Genomic DNA, 23,150 nt, shown 5'->3' on the forward strand with positions numbered 1-23,150 from the left:
AGATGATAATCATATCCTTGGAAAATGAACAATACTGTACAGAATGCTGTTAAAAGTGTTTTGTAATCTGGATATGAAAAAAGGCACAGCTTGAGTAATCAGGACTAGTGTGCGGATATATGATAATCAAATTAATTTGAAACAATATCTATTTTCATTCCCATGTGGCTTTAGTTTTAGAAAATAAATAAAATCACCAAATCATGATTAATGGGGGAATTTTAAAATGACATTAATTATCAATGTCAGAGGACATTTTATGATTTTTATTTTATGTAACTCCACTTACCACTTTTTTAATGTTTGGACTACTCTCATCTTTCTACATGGAAGAAGGAAAAAGGAACGTTCATTTGCTTGCTTTGTTCACATTGCCTAGTCCATTTAGGTCCTAAACAAAAGCTCTTGAATACTATTAGAAGTGGTGAATACAAGTTTTGATCACGACTGGAGACACTGATCTGCAAGCTGTGTATGCATAGTGATATACCTTTTTCTGATAGTGAATATTTTTTAAAAATCATTGATATTATGTGGAGTATGCAGATTTAATGTCACATACAAGTATTTATATCTGGACCTAAGACTTGGTTCATTGAAGACTGACAGTAATAAAGATCCAACCAACCTTCTTCAGCAGCTGCATAATCATGGAGCTACTCTGACTCTGTAGGCATATTCTGATTTATCTGGAAGACTTCATAACAATTGTAGTGTTTGGTATGTGTAACTAGGGACTTAAGCCAATCAGAAATGAGTTGAGGTGTCATCGAAGCCTCATGAGGGACCGATCCAATGTGAATACTTGGATAATTCCTTTAAAAAAACCAACAACAAAACAAACCAGAGTAACAATGGACACGGTTATTCAAAACCAGGTTGCTCATGATCCAGTGGTTGGCAAAGCGGTTAGACTAGTTGGACAGGCAAGAAAATTGGATTCAGGTGTGTCCTCATTCATATCAATGTCTCTTCCTTCCGATGACAGTATGTTAATCACCAGGCCAGTGTCTAGGCTGGGGAAAGGTGGAAGGGGCAAAGTCCTCTTCTGCTTCCTCAGTTGAAACCAAGTAGATGTCACAAAATAGACGTGTTCAGATGCAGGAGGCAACACGGTTGTAACCTAATGACTGTGGTACTCTGGGAGGGGAGGAGCGATTTGCCCTGGATTTAAGTCTCTATTCAAAAGACTGTTTTTGAATTTTACTAAATAATCATGAGAAAAGAAGCAGGGCTAATCTTGAGAGCTAGAGCAGAAAACTTGGCAGGTGCATAACATGACCCTTCCCACGGCAGCTGTGTTTCAAAAGGAATGAGCCATGCTCAGTTCTTCAAAGGCTACTGTAGGCACTGCCCTCAGGAGAGGACTCCAATTTCTGGCTCCTAAATAGATGAAGATGCCACCCTTGCGGTGCTGACTCAGATACCTTGGCTTTAACGGAGCGACAGCCACACCTCCCTGTACAGCATTTCCGCTTGGCTTGGTGACTCCTGGTTAGCATGTTCATTTTATGAGTTCCTAATTCTTGTTCAATTTTGAAAAACTATTTGGATGAAATATAAAATTTCCACAGCCAGTATCCAGCATATTTTGCATATTTTATTTGTAACCAGAATTTTTCCTGTTTTTTTTTTTCCCCCGATTTCTTTAAACATACTAATATGTCTAGCAGTACCACTTTTTCCGTATGAATATGTAAACGATTGGAGTGATTACTTTTTTTGTTTTAAAAGTAATCAAGAAGCAACTTGTTTATGATAAAAATAGGATTGCAGGTATGGGAAAAGCATCCTACCTACACTTAAAAATTAAATCAATGCTACAAGAATTAATGGGAATTGACCCTGAAGCATTTCTGAATGTTAACAGCTATCCTGTTAAAATTTTATCAAAAAAAGGTTGGATGAAACCTTTTTCTTTTTTTCTTACCACCAGGCAAATTGATGAATTTGAAAATTAAAATTTGCACACATTAATGGGCAGAAAATTGCAGTTACTACTTTCCTAAAATGTTTTGTTAAAAAGTATAAGACAAATATGCTGTCTATGTGGGCAAGCCAGTTTAGCAGGAAGTCTTCCGAGCGCCAGGTTCTGCCTCCTGTATTCACAAAAGTAGCGCTTCATTTTGCAAGTTGATTCATTAATTCATTTCCCTGACTAGCTAGGTTAAAGGTTGAAGGAATAGAGCATTTGGGTGTGATGCAATTTTGTTATACAGTTTAATTTTAACAGAAGCTTTGAAGGGTTTTGTTGTTTGTTTTTTTTTTACGTTTTTGTGAAAATCTCATTAAAATGGCAAAAGCCGAGAGACTATACTTGTAGAGGTCTTTCCTAATGATCTGAAGAGAAACAAAATGCTAGAGAGAAAATAGACATTTTGAAGACCGTTCTTCTGGGAGTTTTCATTACAGTGTCTCTTCTCCCACTCTTTTTTGGAAGACATTGAAAGTGTTGTGGCATGTGTTGTTTGACTCTATTATTGTTCCTCATGTCCTTTATTCCTAAATTGTATCTGTAGTACTTGCCTGCAGATGGCTTGATAATTTTTAAACTGCAATGATAGCAATTGTGCAGGTCAAACTGAATTGTATTTTCATGAGTGATCTGTCTGACTTTGTTGTCCCAGCTGATGATCTGCTACAGAGCTATGACCATAACAATGACTTCAGCAATACTGGCTGCCTTCATCGATCACAAAGCTCTGAACGCTGGGCACCCTCAGCATTTAACCCACTGCTTACGTAGTGCAGCGTTACACTGTACGCAGCTATACACTCTGTAGAGTCTGTGCACAGCGTATTTAATTTGCTGTCAGCCCTGCTGTATATTGGTTTTAAAATGGGCCTGGGGCCTGGTTCATTTGGGTCTGTGTCTAAGACAGCAATGTCTTAGAGCAGGATAGGCTTTCAAATGCATGGAATATCTAATGCCTATACGTACTTCTCTAGAGATACAGCTGACATCAATGTGTATGTGGTTACTGGTCATTGATGGTGTTTTGTGTTGGCATACAAGTTTGATAAAGTTGTTTTCAGGTTTTTATCACAGATGCTAATTATAGCTTTATGAATTCTTGGGATATAATCTTGGTAATGTGTGATATGAAGTAAATGTGGAAGGGAATGCACCAGTCTTTCTCCTTCATCTCTTATTTGCATTGTTACCAAGTTCTGAATGGATGAAACGTATCCTTCTATGGTTTAAACCATTGCAACACATAGTGTGGTGGTATATTTGTGTTTAGACAGTTCTCTGTGTTTGTGTCCTGTTTTTGGAGACAGGGAAGCAGCTCAGGAAGAAGAAAAAAACCTGCCCATACCATCTTAAAACATGTAAAGAAATACTATATCGAGCACCACTTTTTAAAGTCAGGCACTGCTGATTGTGAATAAGGGTGGCAGAACATGGTTGTAGTAGAAGAACCAGTGAATGAATCTACAGTAGCATTTCAGCTAGGATAAAGGGTTGTGGTTTTGCTGTTGAAGCAAATCTCTTGAACATCAATTTGATTCCATCAGAGTGGCCTCAGTCTGGGTAAACTGGATTCTTTTTGGATAAGACTAAGTCTAAAACAAAAACTGAAATATGGTAGGTTCTGTTTGAACATAAAGAAACACTTTTTTTACTGTGAGGGTGACCCAGCATTGGCACAGGTTGTCTGGAGAGGTTGTGGAGTCTCCATTCTTGGAGATATTCTGGTCATGGTCCTGGGCACCCAGCTCTAGGTGGCCCTGCTTGAGCAGGGCAAGTTGGACAAGATGACCTCCAGAGGTCCCTTCCAGCCTGAACCATTCCGTGTTTCTGTGAAATCAGATGATGTATTCTAGGACTCCATCTGCCAGTGGGGTTTCAGTCTGCAGGACTGGTCTAGAGCTAGTGGAAACTAAAGCACTTCCCAAAAGCACGTAGCGTGGGCATCTGGTTCTCAGTAGCCACTGTCTCAGTTCACAGGCTTTCTATTGCAAAGTGCTACTTGCTAATGCAGACATAGCCACTAATGTCACGTAGAGCTGAGTTAGCAAGTCCTTTGGTGTTGGCTTCTTTGCTCAGAAGCACATAGATATTGCAGAAAGCGCAGGCCAAAAGTTGACACAATTACTTTGTATATTGGATCTGTACAGACATAGCCCCTTCAGTCATTTTTTTGCAGGCTAGAAGGCTGTGGTATTTGGCTGCCAGCGTCTGATAGATAGGCACCAGGCCAATCTGAATGTATATAGCATTGGAATATCTAGCCAGTCTGAATTTGTAGACTTTCCTGCTAGTTGGTTGATGCATTAGCACACCCTAGACTCTCTTAATTAGCTCCTTATTGGACAATTATGTGTTCTTTCTGGCTTGCCAAAGGTAAGTAGAAGAAACGAGTGGGGGAAGGTAATACTGAGGTTGAATGGCACAGGAGGCATGGGAAGAGATTAAAGTATTGCACTAGGTGGCAGAGGAGGATGTATGTAGCTTAGGATTGGTATGATGAAAGTTCGTCTGCACACTCAAGTCCAGAGCTCCTGCTGTGTATATTAGGCAATGAAATAATGCATCAACATGCTCTGACTACTCAAAACAGGACTCCCAGGGCAAAATGCCATCCGTGCTTGCTCACCCCGCTGAATAGCATTGTCTGCAGTTTTTCTCAGGCTGTTTCTACAGGTATTCAGTCTTGGTGGTGCAGAGGGACCTGGAATTCTCTAAAAAGCTGTACTTCAGGAAAAGGTGACTTTGCTGCATCTGTATAAAAGTGCTGCTGCAAAGAGCCAACGTGAAAAAAGTCTGGAGCTTCTCTCGGGCTCAGAGCCAAGAGCAGGCTTGCAGCTGATCGCGAGACATCTGTCATCAGCAGGAGTTGCCAGTAGTGGAGGTGGGGGCTACAAATGAGAGTGACAGAAGTACATGATGACCTAGTGAAAGAAAAGGTTTTTCTAGGACAAAGGGTAGTAGTTCATGATAACAAAGCAAAATAAACTATATACCTGATCCTCCTCTTTCAGGTATAGGGGTGTGGAGGGGTAACTAAAGAGGACAAAACCACACCAAGAAATAAGCTGCGAGTGAGTAAGATTGGGGACAGGTAGTAAAATGCATGCATTGGTGAGAAAGGAACGAGGATGGTGAGAAAACAAGTAGGAAGTGAAGAGCAAAAAAGCAAAGAAATGAAGGATGCAAACCGCCAGAAAACACTTACTGCATTAAGGAAAGAAAAAAACCCACAAACATGTATTTTTGATACTACTTTTCTATGTGGTCTGTTGCTAATGTTGCCAGAATGAATGTTAAACAGTTTAAATGGAATGGTGTCTGAGATGAATTCTCTTCAGCTGTACGTCTCCTAGGCAAATGTGTGAGAACTGCTGATCTGTTCGTCGTCTTCAGATCACATGAATGTGAACACAGCAGAGATTTGACTTGGTGTCCCTGTCTACAAAATACAGAGGGGAAAAAATGGAAAGAGAAAGCCTCCCCTGGGAAGAAAGGGAGTGATCCCATTATAAATGAGAGTCATACAACATCCCTTCTGGAGGCGTGTTGAAATTTCCCATGGGAGGAAGAAGAATAAACAAAGGTCGGTATTACTAATAAAAGAAAAATAGTTGGCAACCAAGGAAACAATAATTATTTGATTGCAGTGTCCTGAAAAGCTAGCAACAGAAACAATACCAGTTAAAAGCAACAGGCCAAACGCATCTCACTGGCAACCCTACCTGTCATTACACCAAAGATGTGTTTGCCTTACTGCTCTGAGAGCGGTGATTTGCCAGCAAAATAAATATGCCTTGACTTTTTGCCTTTGCTGCTTTACGCTTTTTGTGACCACAGTGTTCCTGAGGGTTTATTGTGTTTAACTTCACAACACTATTGTGAAGCAAGCAAGGAGTTGCTATTATCTCTGCTTCACAAGTGAGGAATAGAGCCTGCAAGAGAGCTGTGCTTGCAGCCGCACAGCTTATGGTAGGCAAGGGAGTTCCCAAATCACAGGCCAGTAACTTTCTTTGCTTACTTTCTGCGGTGGCAGAAACAGTCATGGAATATTAGTACTGGGAGGGCATGTATAATGTTTTTTCTTTAACAGTGAATTTTACATACCAGGAAATAAATGAGCAAAGCTTGCTATTGCGAAGAAGATATCCCCAAATCATGACTTCAGCAATTTCAAGAAGAGATCCATATAGTCTTGAAAAACACATTAATAATGAAATGTTTATGTTTGTACAGCAGCAAGACTCTATTTAAAACCAGTACAGTTTCATTTTAAGTTCAAGCTGGCGAAGCCTGTTAAGGGCAAATTGTAACAGGCATTATTATTTCGTAATGGAGAGGTGTGTGGTGAGCTAGACAGAAGGAAGCTGTGCAGTGCTCTGGTCGTGTTTCCAGTCTGCCTGACAATGCAATCGCAGTCCTAACTTTGCACTTCCTCAGAGGTAACCTCACTGGATGGCACCACCTAGTTTAGCTTTGTCACAGTGCAAATAGTTGTTCCTCGTTCCCAGTGATCTTATCTTTACTAGCAGCATATGGCTGAGTTGTGGGATGGCTTGTTCGTAGTTCACTGGGGGTTACATAGAAAACACCGAGCTATGGCAAGTATCACTGAAGTGCTGAAAGTGCTTGAGAGGCAGTACTCCGGTAAGAGTCCAAGCTAATGCTGTTGCGAAGGGTTAGATTGTGTGTAACATAAGCTCGGTCCCCTTTTGGCTAGAGAATGGAAGGGCGTGGGATGCTCCCCACACACCAGTTACTGCCCTTCTATAAGGGCTGTAGCACTGCTTTTCATCTGCAGGAAGACGAAGCCGTTTGGCTAGATCTTCTTTCCTGATTATTTTTTTTTTTCTTTGTTTCAGCGATGTCCATTTCTTAAGTTAGCTATTAACATTAGGGCAGGTCTTCAGGAGCTTCAGGGTCTCCTCCTTTGCTTTTTTTTTTACTGCATCTTGGAGTTTTTCTTCTATCTCCTTTGCACCTACATCGGGCATCACTACCCACTAGATGAGATCGCAGTCTTTTAGGATTGTTACTTCCTGTTAGAGTAGTTACCTTGGAGAACAGAAGAGAAAGAAAAACATCACTTTGAATTCTTGAGCTTTTTTGTTACAAAAACAGATTATAAAACTGAATAGTGGTTACAAGCAGAATCATCTTTTAGAACTTAGTTGCAGCATAGGAGTGAAAAACACAGACCATGCAAACTGGTGTTTCTAATAATACTTTTTTTATTATGCCTGTAGCTTTTTAGGTATTTTAATATTAAATATATTTTCCTTATCGAAAGAAAGCCAAACCTGAAACTAACTTGATAGCGGAAGACTGATAGTGGTCATTGTGCAGGGACCCTTTCATATAGCTGTGTATGAAACTGACTGTGCTTCATTTTGTAGTGTTAATTTATGACAGGAATTTGTAGTGCGAATGAAGCTAACTTCTTATTTCTGACAGCTCTGCAAAGTTAGGTATCAGCAGTATTTTCCAATGAGGTTGTAAATTTATCTTTCATTAGACATTTGTATGCAGCTATTTAAAAATGTCAACCTCCTGAATTAGTATGAAAGCAATCAGTTCAAATATGCTGTTTTAAACAGTGATCTGAAAAACAGCATGCAGAAGTGAGAATTTCTGAAATATTTTCTTTCCCTCTCAGTGACTGCCTTGCTCGTAAGAAAACAAGCCACATTTTAGTTTCCTCTTTTGGTTTCCCTCTGTGGAAAGTGGTGATAACAATGCTTCTCAGTCTCTTTACAATTCTTTGAGATAGGTGGAAGGAAAATGCAAGCAAATAATTCCAGTATTTTATAATAGTGCTATACGCAGCTTATTTTCCTTTGTCCATAAAGTATGCTTGAAAATCTATTTTCTTCTTCCCTGTTTGAAGATGGGATAAAGAGTTTTCCCTGTAACTAGGTACTTTGGTTAACACTTTTGAATTGAAAAGACCATTTTAAGAGCTCCAGATAGACTCACAGAGGTTGGCAAAAGGATTTGCACTCATGCTTGTTGATGTTGGATGGTGGTCTAACTGCGTGCATTAAAGATGAATGCCAACATGATTGTATGAATATTACATTAGCATACCCTTCTAAAAACAGTCTGCAAGACACCCTTGGATTGCCCTACTCTAGTATTCATAAGCGAGTACGACGAAAATAGGAATAGTCTAAATAAGTACATATTTACATGTGTGCTCAGAGCTCTGACGCGAGTACCTTGCACGGGAGGAGGTGCATTAACAGTCGGTTAATGGTTTAGGTGCCAGTAGATGGCACTCGAGAGCACATTCCCCAGTTCCACAGGTCCTAGTTTTGTAGGATCGATAACCACGGCGTGGTTGCGACCGATTTCTCTCTGAAGTTCTTTGCATGGTGTTCTTAATGAAAGTTAAGCCTATTTTAAGCCCACTGCTAAAACGGGGCCTAGGAAACTTGCATTTGAAAACTGTTACCCTGTGAATGTGAATTGTACGTTGTTTGTTTTTTTTTTTCTACTGAAGGTCACCAGCTTCATTTCAGTTCTCAACACTTGTTTTGCTTGTGCAATTTTTTCAAGGCATAGACAATATTAAATGAATGCGTCCATTTGAATATATAAAAGGCTGCAATGAGAAGAATTGGAATGGTACAATTAGAGGAACCCTGCTTCCCATTCTGAACAAAAGCAGTGTCGACAAAAATCTACAGGAGCGGGTCAACCTTTGTTGAACAACATTCCATTTCCTGTTTTATGGGCACTACACTAAACGCAGTCCCTTGCCTTTGATGGAAATAGACGAACTGTTTGTCAGTCCCAGTGGAAGCAGAATTCTTGAATGAGCCTAAAGTTGCCTTTTATAAGAAAGCGAGTAAGTATGAAAAGTCCTCGGTGGCTAGTCTGACGCCTATTATTACGGGTTTATCAAAGCCTCCACCCATTCCATGTGGATAATGGACTCACTCTGTCCTTTAACATAATTATTAGTCTAGACTGGAGACACGTCAGGTTAATACTTCCACAGAGAAGGGTTTTCCCCTTTAAAACCAGCTGGTGGCTTGAATCGTGGGACTAAATCTGGAACGTGCTCCTAAAAAGACCACGATTTGGTCCCATTGGCAAAGATTACTGTACTGGGAACCACGCCCAGAACAGGAAAAAACATGAATCAGAAATAAGCTGGTTGATTCCCTGTGGAAAGGATCTTGTGGAAAAGTCTTAAGAACAGCATAGGCTAAAGGTATTTTACATAAACCATGAGTTTCATTTCATATTTGGCCTTGGCCTACTGCTGTACAGAAATTGCTGTACCCAAATATCTTGATTCATTTCTGGGAGTGTCAGATAGTACTTTTTGCTAAACTGTAATGAAAACCATGCGTGATTTGATTAGATTGCTATTTCTCCAGCTTGTATCAGATAGACGATGTGAAACAAATGCCTTCAATTTGCCCTGAAAAGAGAAAATTAACTTTGCAACGATATTTTGGCTATGGCGACCTCTTCAAAGAATGGTTCCATAACAAAAGGAGTAAAGAGTGTAATTCATGCCTCATTAGCGCTTCTTACAATACATCTTTGCTCATGACTTACAGTAATTCCTGCTTCAAAGCTGTTCTGGGAAGTCAGGAAATTTGCAAGATAGGGATTTCTGTGCTTACATCTGTACTGAGCTGAAAAGCTGGGAAAGGTGGTCATTCATTTTTGGTTACGGAAGCAGAGTTTATCATAGAAAGCTTCAGAGTCTTACAGAGTGTCTGTGAGCATTTATGTGTCTAGCTAGCACTGGTGAAGTAAAGAGGTGGCCAGCATTTCCATTATGAACTTTCATTTTCGGTGTTTTGTAAGAGTAATAGTCCCTAAAATTTCTTTCCAAGTGGAAACTTGGCATGTCAATTCTCAGTCCAATTATTTTTGTATAAATCTTGAGACAAATCAGTTTGTCCATTTTTAAGTTTTATGGGAGATCATAATTTTTTTTATGGCTTCAGGTGCTTTATTACATTCCTGTAACAGTGCAGGTTATGAAGAGTTCTTCATTAAAAGGAAAGTTTTCGATACATACCGTTAACCTGTGATTTTTGTATTTTTTTATTTTTTTTAATTAGAAAGTAGCTACTGTGCATTTTGTCTTATTTAGCATATAATCTTTCACAGAAACAGATTGGCTTATTATGGACTGCTTGGCACTCTCCTGTCACTGATCTGTAAATAAAGGACTACATTAAGTGTTAAGTGTGTGAGAGTAAGTCTTCAATTAGGCCTATGCTAGGAAATGCCTTTGAAGGTAGGCTAAGCTCAGATAACATGTTGCAGTGTTATCTAACTTAGACCTTTTTCCAAGCTAAAATCCCCCCCCCCCCCCCCCCCCCCCCCCGCCTTGATTTATCTAGCTGGCACCCATTCTCAGTGCTCATCAAAATCAAACTTGCCTAGTTAAGCTAAGTTAAAGAGTATTAACCCACACCTTCCTGAGGGGAAAAAAGTGAGGTTAGCTCATGTGTGGACCAACTCACAACTGGTCTTGAGTCATTTTCTTAGTCTAGATAAACTCTTTCTTGTAATAGACAGTAATAGAAATTGCTTTAATATCTCTAAATTTCTTTAAAACTCTATTTCAAGAGAAATAGAGTATGTTTTTAAGGCTGCTTTCTCTCACTGAATGCTGGTGCAAGATTAGATCCTCATAAATAAAAAATACCATAATTCTATGCACTCGAGTATGCCAGCTTTATACTTGCTGGTAGTTGGATATGAAATATTTTAAGACATGAATGAGGTAAAAAGATCTAAAAACTTATATTCCATATAAAACCTCGAAATTGACAAGTGAGATGGAGTATCGTCCTGCTTGCTGGCCGCAGTTGTTTGTATGATAAAAGCCCTCTTACGCAATACCACCACAGCATTAATGTTAGAGCGGAACCACCGGGAAGTTAACAATTCACAGAAATAAGCACTTTTCCCTTTATTGTCCGCACACTTGAATCCACGATTCTCTGAAAAGCATATTAACTTCCTTGATGAAGAAATAACTTCATCATTGGGTTAAAGTAATTTTTATTTATAGAAACAAAGTGTATTTGTAATGGCAGGTAGGTCTGTAGATACAACAGCATATTTAAAGACTTTCTCCTGATCAAAGCGTTTTCTTTGCCCATCTGATTTCTGTGCTTCATTTTAATAATGAGTGGTAATGATAGCAGCACTGACAATGAAAATAATAATGGATCTTAATAGAAATACAATGTCTCACTTCACAAGAACATTTGAAAGCAAGTGTATTCAGCGAACAAATGCAGTCTGATACTCTGTTTTATAGTATGTCTTTTAAATACACCCGAATCCTTGTGAAATTGGGGAACTTCATCATAGGATGGGTCTCAAAGACAGGTATGATGATTGGCTGGGCGCCTGTCTTTATAGCTGATGTTAGTAGGCTCTGTAGGTACAAAGACCTGTGAGAACAGCATTTTGAATGCCCCTACTGAGCAGATTCTTGCAGAGAACAAAGTTTACCACCAATCCAAGGTGATTCTCCTCTGGTCTTACGTCAGGGAAATGCTTTTGGTAAGTTTGAGGTGATTCTCCTCTGGTTTTACGTCAGGGAAATGCTTTTGGTAAGTTTAATGACGACTCCAGCATTACTACTTAAGATGCTAGATTTGACTGTTCCAAATGCATTATTGCCATTATCGTCATCATTGCGAAGAGTTCAAAATGAGGCCTCAGACTGAGTAATCCTGTACAGTTCCAGGGAAGATGGTGCAGGTGAACGTCTGTCTGATCATTCAGCGGCTGTGGGCATCAATGTTTCCTCTTCTACTCCTCCAACCACACTCTTTTTCCTTACATATGTAATTGGGTTAGTCTGCCATAGTAGCAAATGAAGCTAACTCTCTTGGGTTTAGGAAAGGCAGAGGTTGTTTTCATTAATTTAGACCCAGAGAATATATTTTGTGTAGCAGCAGAAGGGTACACCACTCATCCTAGAACCCTAGAACTTTCTCTTTCATCTTTTATAAAGTTCAGTAAAATTTTCCTTCAAGTGAAATGTTTGGGTTTGTAGTACATTGTCTCGGTAGCATCATTATAACATCATTTAAGCCCTAAATGAGCACCATTTAAGCAGGACCTCTTCCGGCTGTGATAACTGCATTCCTGAACCCTCCCTTGGCCATTGCAGCCTTACTGCAAATGAAAGAGTGAGAGAATCTTCACTGTGATTGACATCAAGAAGGGATCATCTCCCTGGGGCAGTGACTGTGGGTGACTCACTGTTATCCTTCCCTGCTGGACTGCAAATATGTATAATAATAGAGCTCTGTGAGGGGAGAGACTTTCTGGCAGTGTGTTACTTGTGTCAAGCCATGGGGGTTTCGGATTTTCTTGGGTAACCTTACAGTACTATCTCTGAACTGGCAAACCCTGGTGGAAACAGAGTTATTCCAGTGAAGCGATTCCCTCATTTGTAAAAAAAATGTTAGAAGAATACAATATGACTGGAGAGATTTTATGTAGTGATTTCCTTTAATAACAATTGTAATGTAAAGCACATAACTTTTTAAAGATCTGTATTAGAGTCATACTGATTTCTTGTGAAGTCGTGTAAGAACGGGAGCATATGAAACATCACAGAATAGGCAAGTTAATTACATAGAACTTGGTTCTTGGCAGTCGTCTCAATTAAGGGAGTTTGTTGTTTCTGAGGATGCCATTTTAGAGATGTTTATTGCAATGTGATAACCTGCACAAGAAATGAAACCTTTCTGTGGCTTGGCTGTTGTAGCTACTGTCGGACTGCTGGTGGTAAAAAGACGATGAAGCATTTTTCCTGAAATAATTTTGGTTTTGTAATAATACAAAATTATAGTGATTTCATAGCCCTGCTTTAGAATCAAAGATTAATTAATTGTTTTTGTTTTATTGGGATATATCCTAATGCATGTATCCTATATGAGTAATGCATTATAATAGAATTAAAAATGTCCCATTATAATAGAACCAAAAATGTCCCTTAAAATATTTCTGAACAATTTTTTTGGTTTTTTGTTTGGTTGGTTTTAATATTATTTCATTGATGCATTGCTTAGGAGATTTAACTGTTACTTTATTCTTAGTTTAGAACTTGGAGTGGAGGAATTCTCATCTAACTTTAGGGGTCAGTTAAGTCCCCTAAGTAGCTGATGAGAAGAGATGGAGACCTGCTGAGGTCCTATCCTAGGAAATGTATGGCAGTGTAAGTGGGAACCATTATCCCTGGCAGCTGCCTGTCTGTCTTTTGCCTGGGAGGAGAGGGGTGGGGGGGTGTTGGTGTCCACACAACTGCTTCGAGCAACATCTGAAGTTGAGGTTTGAATCCCTCTTCAAATGTACAGAAATCAGGGGACCAGTTTAAAAAGTGCAGATTTAAAAAATAAGAAATATTTGGCTCTTATTTTTTGTTGTTTGGGATTGTTTTGTTTTGTTTTTTTTCCTGAACGGATAGAGTTTGTTTTTTAAATGTTTCTTAGAAGTTTCATGGGATAGAAACTTTTTAAAATTAAACCTGAGGGGTGTAGTATCACAAACACTGGGGGCTAAGTTTTTAAGAAAAAGATATTAAATATCCCATGAATCATGACGAAATTGTGAAGACTGTCCGTACTGGTATGCAGAGACAGCTTTTTGATTGACCATATAACCGTGACGCGTTATTTTTGTCCTCATTGCTATCATTCTTACTGATACTATTGGTGTTCTCATTGCTAGTAGTCATGCATCGTTGCAGGCCTTATTAAATTCAGGGCTGTTGGACTTCTCTTTTTTGTGACTGATTCTGCAAGAAAAGATCTCTTCTTGTGAAAAAAGTGCCCTTTATGTGATAAGGTTTTTATTTGTTTCTTAGTTGATTGGGGAAACTTTTTTTTCTTGGTCAAGCCTTGTGTCAAGCCCAGAAAGTATCTGTTTTGCAACCTTTAAAAGCTCAGTAGAGCTGTAATGTTACAAGTTAAGTGTATTTAAGGTTTTTTGTCAAGCTTGCTGTATAAAAAATGTTGCCTCTTCTCCATTCATAACAGAATCTAAAGGGAATTAGGCAATAAATAAGTACATTAAATACATTTGCAGTATGGTATGCAAAACAGTTGAACCAACTGATACGCAGCTTGAAAGCGTGGCTGAAAAGCTTATTAAAACATCTCTGAAGGTATTTTTGGACTTCAAAAGTATTGTAAGGAGATACTCAGTACTACTGCTGAGAAATTGTATCACTGTTGCTGACCTATATATTACACAATTAATTTATACTTTATGACATATCATTATTTTTAAGTGCATGTCTTGGAAAAGCTAACTCTTTAAAAACAAAACCAAAGAAATGCAGTAAAAGTTCACAACCAGAGCTGAAGGTCTAGTCTAGGTTAACTTCTACTCATAGGAAACGATCTGCAGGGAATAGAGCTTTATCTCCATGTCCTTACTGATACGGCTTCTTACTGTTTCCTCTATTCTTGTGGAAAACTATGACACAAACTACCTGGCTGGGTCAGTTTTGTGATCAGAACTGGTAGAGGAAATGTCTAGTGTCCTTGTTCTGGATCTATGCAACTTCAGGTGATACTGAATTTGTCATTGATTTCTTCCTGTAGTGGATGGTGCATACTGGAGCCACAACTGTCCAGAGCAGGAATGCCATGCTGCACGTTTTCACTTGAGTTGTACCTTGAGGAGGCCACCAAAGTTAGAACAGATGTGGGACTGCTCTGAGGGATTTTCCTCAAAATTACATATCTCCAGAAGCAAGGCTTTGTAAGAAAATTTTCACACGGGACCTATAATAAATCTCATCCTGTAGATTTTATGAGGGGAAAGGGCAATCCAAGTCCAAAGGTGATATCTCTCTGCCTTTTTTCTCCCCCCCCCCCCCCCCTACCCCCCCTCCTAAGTCATATCTATTATTTCATGGTTCTGTAAAAAAAAAAAATAAAAAATGGGCTAATTGACTTCTCTTTGTATAGTTTTCCTGTCCTTACTCAGAAGGAAAAGTGGCTTTCGCCAAGAAATATTTAGTAATCGGGAGGGGATAGAAGACCGGAAGGCTCTTTTGTTACCTTTTTTTACAGTTCTTTATGGAAGGTGTGAAGGGCTCATTTGGTAGTGGTTGTGCTACACTAATTTTTGTTTATTTCTGGAGATGGAGGCAAGATTGCTCATTTCTTTAATACTGCTATGGTTGTCTTTCTTGCTGTGCTAACCTTTAAATCTTTATTCCCTTATGGCACTGTATGTGGAACATGAAGTTCATGACTTAACATGCTTCCATATCCTCTTTTTGCCATTGCACTCAGAAACCAATGCAATTAATGTTTTTTACCCTTTCATATTTAATTTTCTTGTGGATTTACATTGCCAGAATTTTGCAGAGGGTTTCTCTACTTCCAGGGTTGAAATTTGCTTTCCCCTGAATGAAAATGAAATTGTTTTCCTTCATCTGTTTGCAGAAAACAAATAAAGAGGGGGATGTTAAATATGGACACACACAATTTCCACTCTTATTTATTAACTTTAAGACATGAGTGCAAGGCCTGCTTTACATGGTAATGGAGCTGATTTACATTTAGTAGCCGAATCCTTAATTATTTCTTCCCATTAGGTGTTTGTAATTTCTTTTCATTCGTACAGAGTCTCTACAGCATTGCAGACAAGTGAAAAGGAAGAAAAAAAAAAAGCTTTTAAAATAATGGTATCCTACTTTTGTAGAGTGTAATGCTTCTCAAAGATTTTTAAAAATAAACAAATTTTCAGTTGCGAGGAGTGCACATCACAGCTGAGGAGCTACATAAATATAGTTTCAAACCACCGTTCCAGTCTTATTGAGTGGAAATACTGAAATTGTTCTGGGCAAGCCAGTTCCTTAGGAGAAAGCTGCCGAATAAGGAGCTGCAGGACCGCAGTCCCTGCACTGTTGCGGTGCCATAGACTGGCAGTGTCAGAAGCATTTCGCACCACCATAGATCTTCTTGTGCAGTGAGGATCTGCTCGGGAGCCACTAGGTCATATTTAGAGCACCTTTACAACTGCCTTTTTCTAGGAAGATGTTTGGTCTCAACCATTCGGAGTACTGCGATTGCTTCATTGGTGACAGCTGTCTAGCTGCTCGGTCAGCAGTGTGCAGCAATGTAAGATGGAAGTGAAGAACGCCTTTTCCAGCTGAAGCTGGGAAATGTCGATCCTCTGGCCAAGCTGGTGTGGAAGCTGCCCTGCCACTGAACTCTGGGGATAGCATCCTTTTTTTTTAAGGATGCTATGGGAGAGTCACCAGTGCTCAGGAAATCAGTCTGAAAACGTGGGCTAGTCTTGCCTTGGGACGGCCTGGTGGGCTGGGTTTGGCTGCGCCATTCTGAATTGGAAAGATGAGTGCTACTAATGCCCTGCCTTTCCTGTGGCACAGAAATTAAACAAAATATATGTATTATTTGCTTTTGTGCTCTGTTTTTTTATGTCCAATATGTGCTGTTGTCCAAGTTGTAGCATAGCCTGGTGCTACCTGATGTATCACATTTAAGAAAAGCCTACTTTGGGTTGCTATCTGTATGTTTCTCTTAGGTAGAAGCTCTTTCTGATTTTTTTTTTTTCCCCCCGGTCGTATATTTTCGCTGTGCATTTCAAACAGTGGTGAACAATAGCTCTGATTACTCCACACAGGCTGTGTGCCTTCAGAATGTATTATCTCAACAGGGACTCGGAGTGAAAAGAAAGCTATTTCCTTGCTTTCTAGCAATAAGTCAATGGACTCTTAAGAGGACAAGCTTTGCCACAGATGCAATTCTTAGGCTATGAGCAAGCAGAAGATAAAAGAGATCAAAAGCTTCAAATTCTGGTGAGGGGGAAAAAGCTGCTGTTAGCAAGGGTCCAAAAGCTATAGCAACACAACTATTCTCTAAGAAGTGAAAACTTAAAAGGAACTTTTAAAATGTGTATCAAACAAAATCTAGTGTATGTTCTCCGTGGACAAAGGAGCATATGCAGGCTCACCACTTTCTCTCTCTCTCAGTGAAAGGTAAACAAAAATCTTGTTTGATTGGTCTCTTTTGTATTCGCCTAGTTACATAGAAGACAGTGGGGGAAGGAGCAGCTTAGAAGCTGTGGAAGGACTGTGCTCAGCAAAACTGTTTTTATTGTTCAGGGAGCCGAGTTTTAACTGCTGGGTTGAATTAGTATATAAAATATAGCTTTGCAACAACTTACGTTTTATTAGAGAATTATATTTCATTTGATCACAGTTCTCTCTTTAAGGATTCACAACTTCAGCTGACCTAAACAGCAACTGAAGCTGAGGGAGGCCACTAAATTATCCCCGGTACTAAAGAAGCATTCAGGCTGTCTTTTGAAGTATCTCATATTTCTTTCTTGCTGTACATAAAAGCATTTACTGCAGAGGACTTTGAGGTTTGTTACATTAACAAACACATTAAGTTCTGAAGATGAAATCAATCTTCCTAAAAATGTAAAAGTAATTATGTAATTCATTTACATTTAGATATGCAATCATGTATCATTTGTGAGTCCTTATAGACTTCTGTGCCGTTTGTACAAAAGCAGGCTGTTGTTACATACACCCAGGAGATGCAGTTCTCATCAGTGGAATATACGCTGGAATTCAGAGATACCACTTCTCACACTGTTCTTGTAGGCAGCATTAGGAATAAAATCTTTTAGTGCAACAACGACACAGAAGAATTATATGGTTGTGATGACTGGTTCTCCCAAATTTTAGTTACAGTCTTGTTTTCTCTGGGAACAGTGTTGCCAGGTCATTTTCCATTCTGTACGAGGAAACGATGGAAACTACCGTGCCTCTGAGGTCCTAAATTTGGAGGGAAAATTCTTTTCAATTAATTGCCTTTTCCCATTGAGGGAAAATGCTTCCCAGTCAATTGCAGAGTTTAGGCAATAGTAGTTGATTGTGGAAAGAGATTCAGTCTCCAGGATGGATATATGAGAATGTTACCAGAGGTTTCACAAGAACTTCTGCATGTTGTACACAGAGTGTGAGAGATAGTGAGCTGTAAAATATTGATTAGGCTCTAAACCCATTATGCTTTTTTTTCTTTTCTCCATTTGAACTGGATTAGGTGATGCTCTGAATTTTTGCACCCTTTTCCTAACGTAAAATATTTTATAGCTATGTATCTTCGAAAACACTTGTAAAGCCTATGCATGTACAGATTTGCACACCAAGAGTCTGAATAGAATTTGGTGAATACATGCAAGATTTTTTTTTTCTCCCTCACATATACATGTGTTCATCTAAACCAGATTGCATTATTATTTGAGACTAAGTATCTCTTTCTCGGATCACAATATATTTTGTTGATCAGAGGTTCAGCATTAATAGAATGATAGAATGAGAATGACGGATCCCTAAATAGTTATTTGTTTTGTTTTGTTTTTCTTCATTCCACTCAAATGGCACTGGACAAATTAGACTGTGGCGTAAGGCCCTTTTTTTGTTACTTCAGATTTGGCGTACTTCACTCTGTACTACCACAATCCCAAACTGTTCCTTAAGCCTTCATAAACATAGCCAGACCTTTTATAAATCCTTGACAAAGACTCTCACATCATCAGCAGGGAAAGTGATCTTTTTATCCTGTTGTGATATCTGTATGCCTTCTACAGCAGTAATCCCTTAATTTAATAAAGACAAAAATGCAATAGCTTGGTTAAGTAATACAGGACGCACAAAAACATTCCTGGTTTATCCTTCTGTTTAGCCTTATTGATCTAATTACAGATTAATTATCCGCATGGGTGCACTGGTCTTCTATACAGTATGTAGATCCATTTAAATCTGCATTCCTCTAAAACCTTTGCAGAAAAAAAGTGCTCATGAGTCAAATGTCTCGCTGGCATTCATCGTCCAGAAATTCTTAAGTTCATTAATTACCTTGGCTGAACATTCTGCGTGGAGCAATTTCATTATGGTGATCAGCAAACAGTGCCCTTTATTAATCCTGCATTAGCCAAAGGAACTAACTTGGGAATCGGACTTTCCAACCCATATCTTAGGCTTCCGAGTGTACAATACGCAAGATGGAGATGTTGGACTTGCAGCGTCCTTCACTAGATTTCGTATTACTTTAACATCATCTGGATAAATATAGACTGTGGAGCCTTCCTTACCTAGCAGTACAGGAGAAGGTCTGCTTTGTTTTAATTTGCCTAAGATTTGTGTCAATCTCCTTTGTATTTTGGGTTCTCCCCACCCATTAATAATTAACAATTTGGTCACAACCCTACATTTCTCTATATCATGTCCTTTTTAAGTGTCTCACAAAAAGATCTTAATAGTATCATTACGAGGCTTTTGGTCATTCTTTTAATTTTAGTCCATTTTCTTTTGCTTTAATAAGGAGAATATGTCCTGTGGCTTTAATCAGGATTGAAGATGGTTTTATGTAGTACACAACATTCAGCAGCACTTTCTTTTGAGACTCCTCAGTACCTACTAACTTCGTATCTACTAACTTCTTACCTACCTTCAGTACCTAATCGCCCATTGTCGAATTGACTTCAAATCAGAAGTTTTTCCTCCTCATGTCATTTTGAGTCAGGTTCTTCAAATTTGGCTAGGACAAAAAGCTACTATATTAAAATTGTCATTTTGAAATAATGTTTGCCATATTAATTTTTCTTTCTTTTTGATGGTGAAAAGAATTTACTTAAATTCTGACATACTTTTCTCAACTTTTTCACCTCCGTTTTGCTTTTTGAGTGGTCACTGGAGTAAGCTATCCTCTGAGTAGCACTACATATGGTTTTGGGGTATGATACTGGAGATGATTAGTTGGAGCAGCCCAAAACAGAGCCAGGGACTGAAATAACGATTAAACGACATAGATGATCAGGTCTAATGCCTGAGCTCCCTCCCTAGCTCTCCTTTATTTAGCACTATACCTCCATCCCTTGAGGTGTTTACAAGTATGATGGATGTCTTTCTAGAAGATCTCCTACAGTTGAAGCAGAAGTTATAAATTTGCTGAAAAGATAGCTGTTAAGAAACTTTGTAGTAATTTATACATTAAATCAGTCTAAATAAATGTTGTGGTCCTTCCTAGCTTTAATATGTGTAAGCATACGTGTCATGACTGAGTTGTCAGTAAAGCATTCTCAATAATAAGGATACTTTATATTTCTCTCTCAAAGATTATGATTCCTATATTTCACAGATATTTTTGACAGCTTGGAATAAAAAAACCCCAACTGTGCTGCCCTCTTCCATATAGCTATAACATTAGTGTTTTGTCTATGGGGTTATAGAATTGCATATGATTGCCCTTGGTTTCTGTACACTTTCCTGCTGGGCTGTACTACCTCCTAGATGCATTCAATTTTAACTTAACTGTTGTGGGGATACAGACTGTAGCTAAAGAAACAGGGATATTTGTCCTCTGTTTCCTCCAGTAGTTCAATATTGCAGATGTTCTTCCTTTTCACGCTTTTTGTTCAAGTCTTCAATTCACTACTGTTTTCATCAGCTGTGTAGTTTGTTAGCCTATTCTATGTCTTATCTTTAATGTCCAAAGGCATTGTTTAACTTTTAGTACAGTTCCTGGGTTGTTACAATGCTACTGTTTGTATTTTCCAGGCTGGAGAGTTTTGTATCTGTGGCTTAAATCATGTAATGACTTATACATGCCTTTTATAGAGTGGAAATTCTTGCAGTTTCAGTGGGAACAGTCACAGGGTATTAATTTTACGGAGTTGACAAGATGTTGGTAAAAGTTTACCAATAAAGAGCATTTTTGATAATGAGACAATATATTTCTGGAGAGCTGTAGCTTCAAATACTAGAGGCACTTCTACCCTACTGTGTTTTTTTTTTCCTTTACCTGCAGTTGTATATTTTTAATCCAATATGTGAGTACTCTTCTGAGTGGCTATTGTTTTTGAAACACTGCAATGGGTCCCCGATGAGATAGATGTGTAGTAAGCCTAACCAGATGGAGACGACCAAAGTTGTGCCACTGACTTCAGGAGGGCCAGGACCGAGCCCCTGAACTTTACTGACTCAATGAAATGCTTCTGCATACCCCTGCCCTTTGCCTCTCATCAACTGCACGTTCTCCAAAGTACTTACCGTCTTTTGCTGTGAACCATGTCAGTACCCAGGGTGTGGGTAAGTGGCCAATGTAATTGTTGCCAAGAAAACTGGAAGTCCCAATCCTTTCTCCTTACTCTTTTGTACCCCTGTGCCAATATCTAGCCATATGGTTCCACCCCTTGTGTCAGCTTTTGCAGTAAGACAATTCGTCTTCCTAGTCTGGCAGGAAACTAGTCAGGTTTTCTTCTGCTGTATTTTTCTGCCAGATTAGTAAAATGCATTGGCTTGCCAAGTGATCTGATGACAGCTTACTTTCCATACTGACAACTGTCTGAGAAAAGAGCTCTGCAGACAAATCGTACACTATCTCTGAAGCAAGTTTCCCCACAGCCCAACTTCTCCCCAGGAGCCCATGAGCTCAATTTTGGGGAACACATCCTGTATGTAAGTAGAGGCCAAACACTGGTCTGCAAGATCCTTTGTCTGAGAGTGCTGTTTTCCCAGTGGAATTTCCCTTGTGGAGTGAAATCACTTACTTAGGGCAGTTGGATTCTCAGAAAAAGAGGTCTCATTCATCTTGATTTGGAGATCAGCCCTGAGGGACACCTGTTGTGTCTTCCTTTAGTGCAGTTCTGTGCTGCTTAGAGCCAAGGACTGTAGATGCTACACCACCATTAATTTAGGGAATATTTTTGGAGGATCTTTACAGAAGAGGCTTTTGGCAGTGTTGCCTGTCTTTCCTGCAACCTGTTGTAGTGGAAAGCAACTTAGGCCTGACTCTAGGTGGGCCTAATTTTAGAGTAGAGGTTGCTTGGAGGAAGAGACTGTCCCATCTACTGCTACTGAATGATTTCAAGATGACTAAGGACATTGAGGATACAGTTTGAGGGCTGGCAGTGAATGCCTGTTCTTTAGCAGTGACAAGAATAAGGAGAGCAATGTATTTGCTCCAGAAAAAAACCCAAACACAATAGGATTAATTATTCCTGTTGTTATTATTTTTTTAAGGGTATAATATATTTCATTTTATATTTGTCTTCTAATAGACACTCCCAGAGAACTGAGATTCTCCCTCATGAACTAAGTTTTCTGTCCCTAACATATATACATGCCGTCCTATCCCTTATTCCCTCCATAGTAGAGCTCTGTTTCTGCATGCTGCTGTGATCTATTCGTACTCATCCAGTGGAGGGTCCTGCTAGGTATGGGGCATCTGTGTCCTTAGACACGTGCACAAGAAATAACGGAAAAGGCACACTGTATAGGACCATCTTCTTCAAGCGGTCTTTAGGCAAGTTGAATTTGCTACTGGGAGAAGACCGAGCCTGTAGGGTGTCTCCTTGCTGCCTGCTCCTGTGCTGGCACATGAACAAATATGCCTTATGAATAACGAGCCCAGACCATGGCCTAAGTTTCCTCCTTTTGTTGAGAAATGCTGGCAGTTACTGATACGAGTCAGACAGGGAATTTTGTGTAGGTCATGGGCATGCCAGGTTGCTGGCACACGGATGGTGGCATAGGAATGGGACCAGCCTAGGAAAATCTTGCTGGGTGAGGACTAGTGGATAAGTACTGTCCCTCAGGGTGTACCAACCTAGGTATGCTCTGTCTGTGGTGGTCTGAAGGCACTCCAAGACCCTGAAGTGGAAATAGTCTGCTCCATTGTGGTGCCATAACTGAGACCCTTTTCAGGAATAAATCTACCTTGGAAATGGCCAAAGAATATGAAAAGTACATTCCCAAAACAGAAATTTTCTAGCTTTGAAGGAAAGTGTTTCTTAGAAACTTTCATATGAGACATCTTGCAACACTCCACAGACAATGTGGACTGACTGAGTGAAGGCTCCTCAGTGGAGAAGTTTCAGGCAACCAAATTCCAGAGTTTCAAAATATTTCACCAAACTGACAGCCCAAGTTTGATTCCTGGGAAATGAGTCTGCTAACATAGAATCATAGAATCATTAAGGTTGGAAAAGACCTCTAAGATCATCGAGTCCAACCATCAGCCCAACACCACCATGCCCACTAAACCATGTCCCTAAGCGCCTCATCTACACGTCTTTTAAATACCTCCAGGGATGGGGACTCCACCACTTCCCTGGGCAGCCTCTT

The sequence above is a fragment of the Aptenodytes forsteri genome, unplaced genomic scaffold (genome assembly GCF_000699145.1).
Source record: "Aptenodytes forsteri isolate BGI_AS27 unplaced genomic scaffold, ASM69914v1 Scaffold204, whole genome shotgun sequence".
In the NCBI taxonomy this organism is placed as follows: domain Eukaryota; kingdom Metazoa; phylum Chordata; class Aves; order Sphenisciformes; family Spheniscidae; genus Aptenodytes; species Aptenodytes forsteri.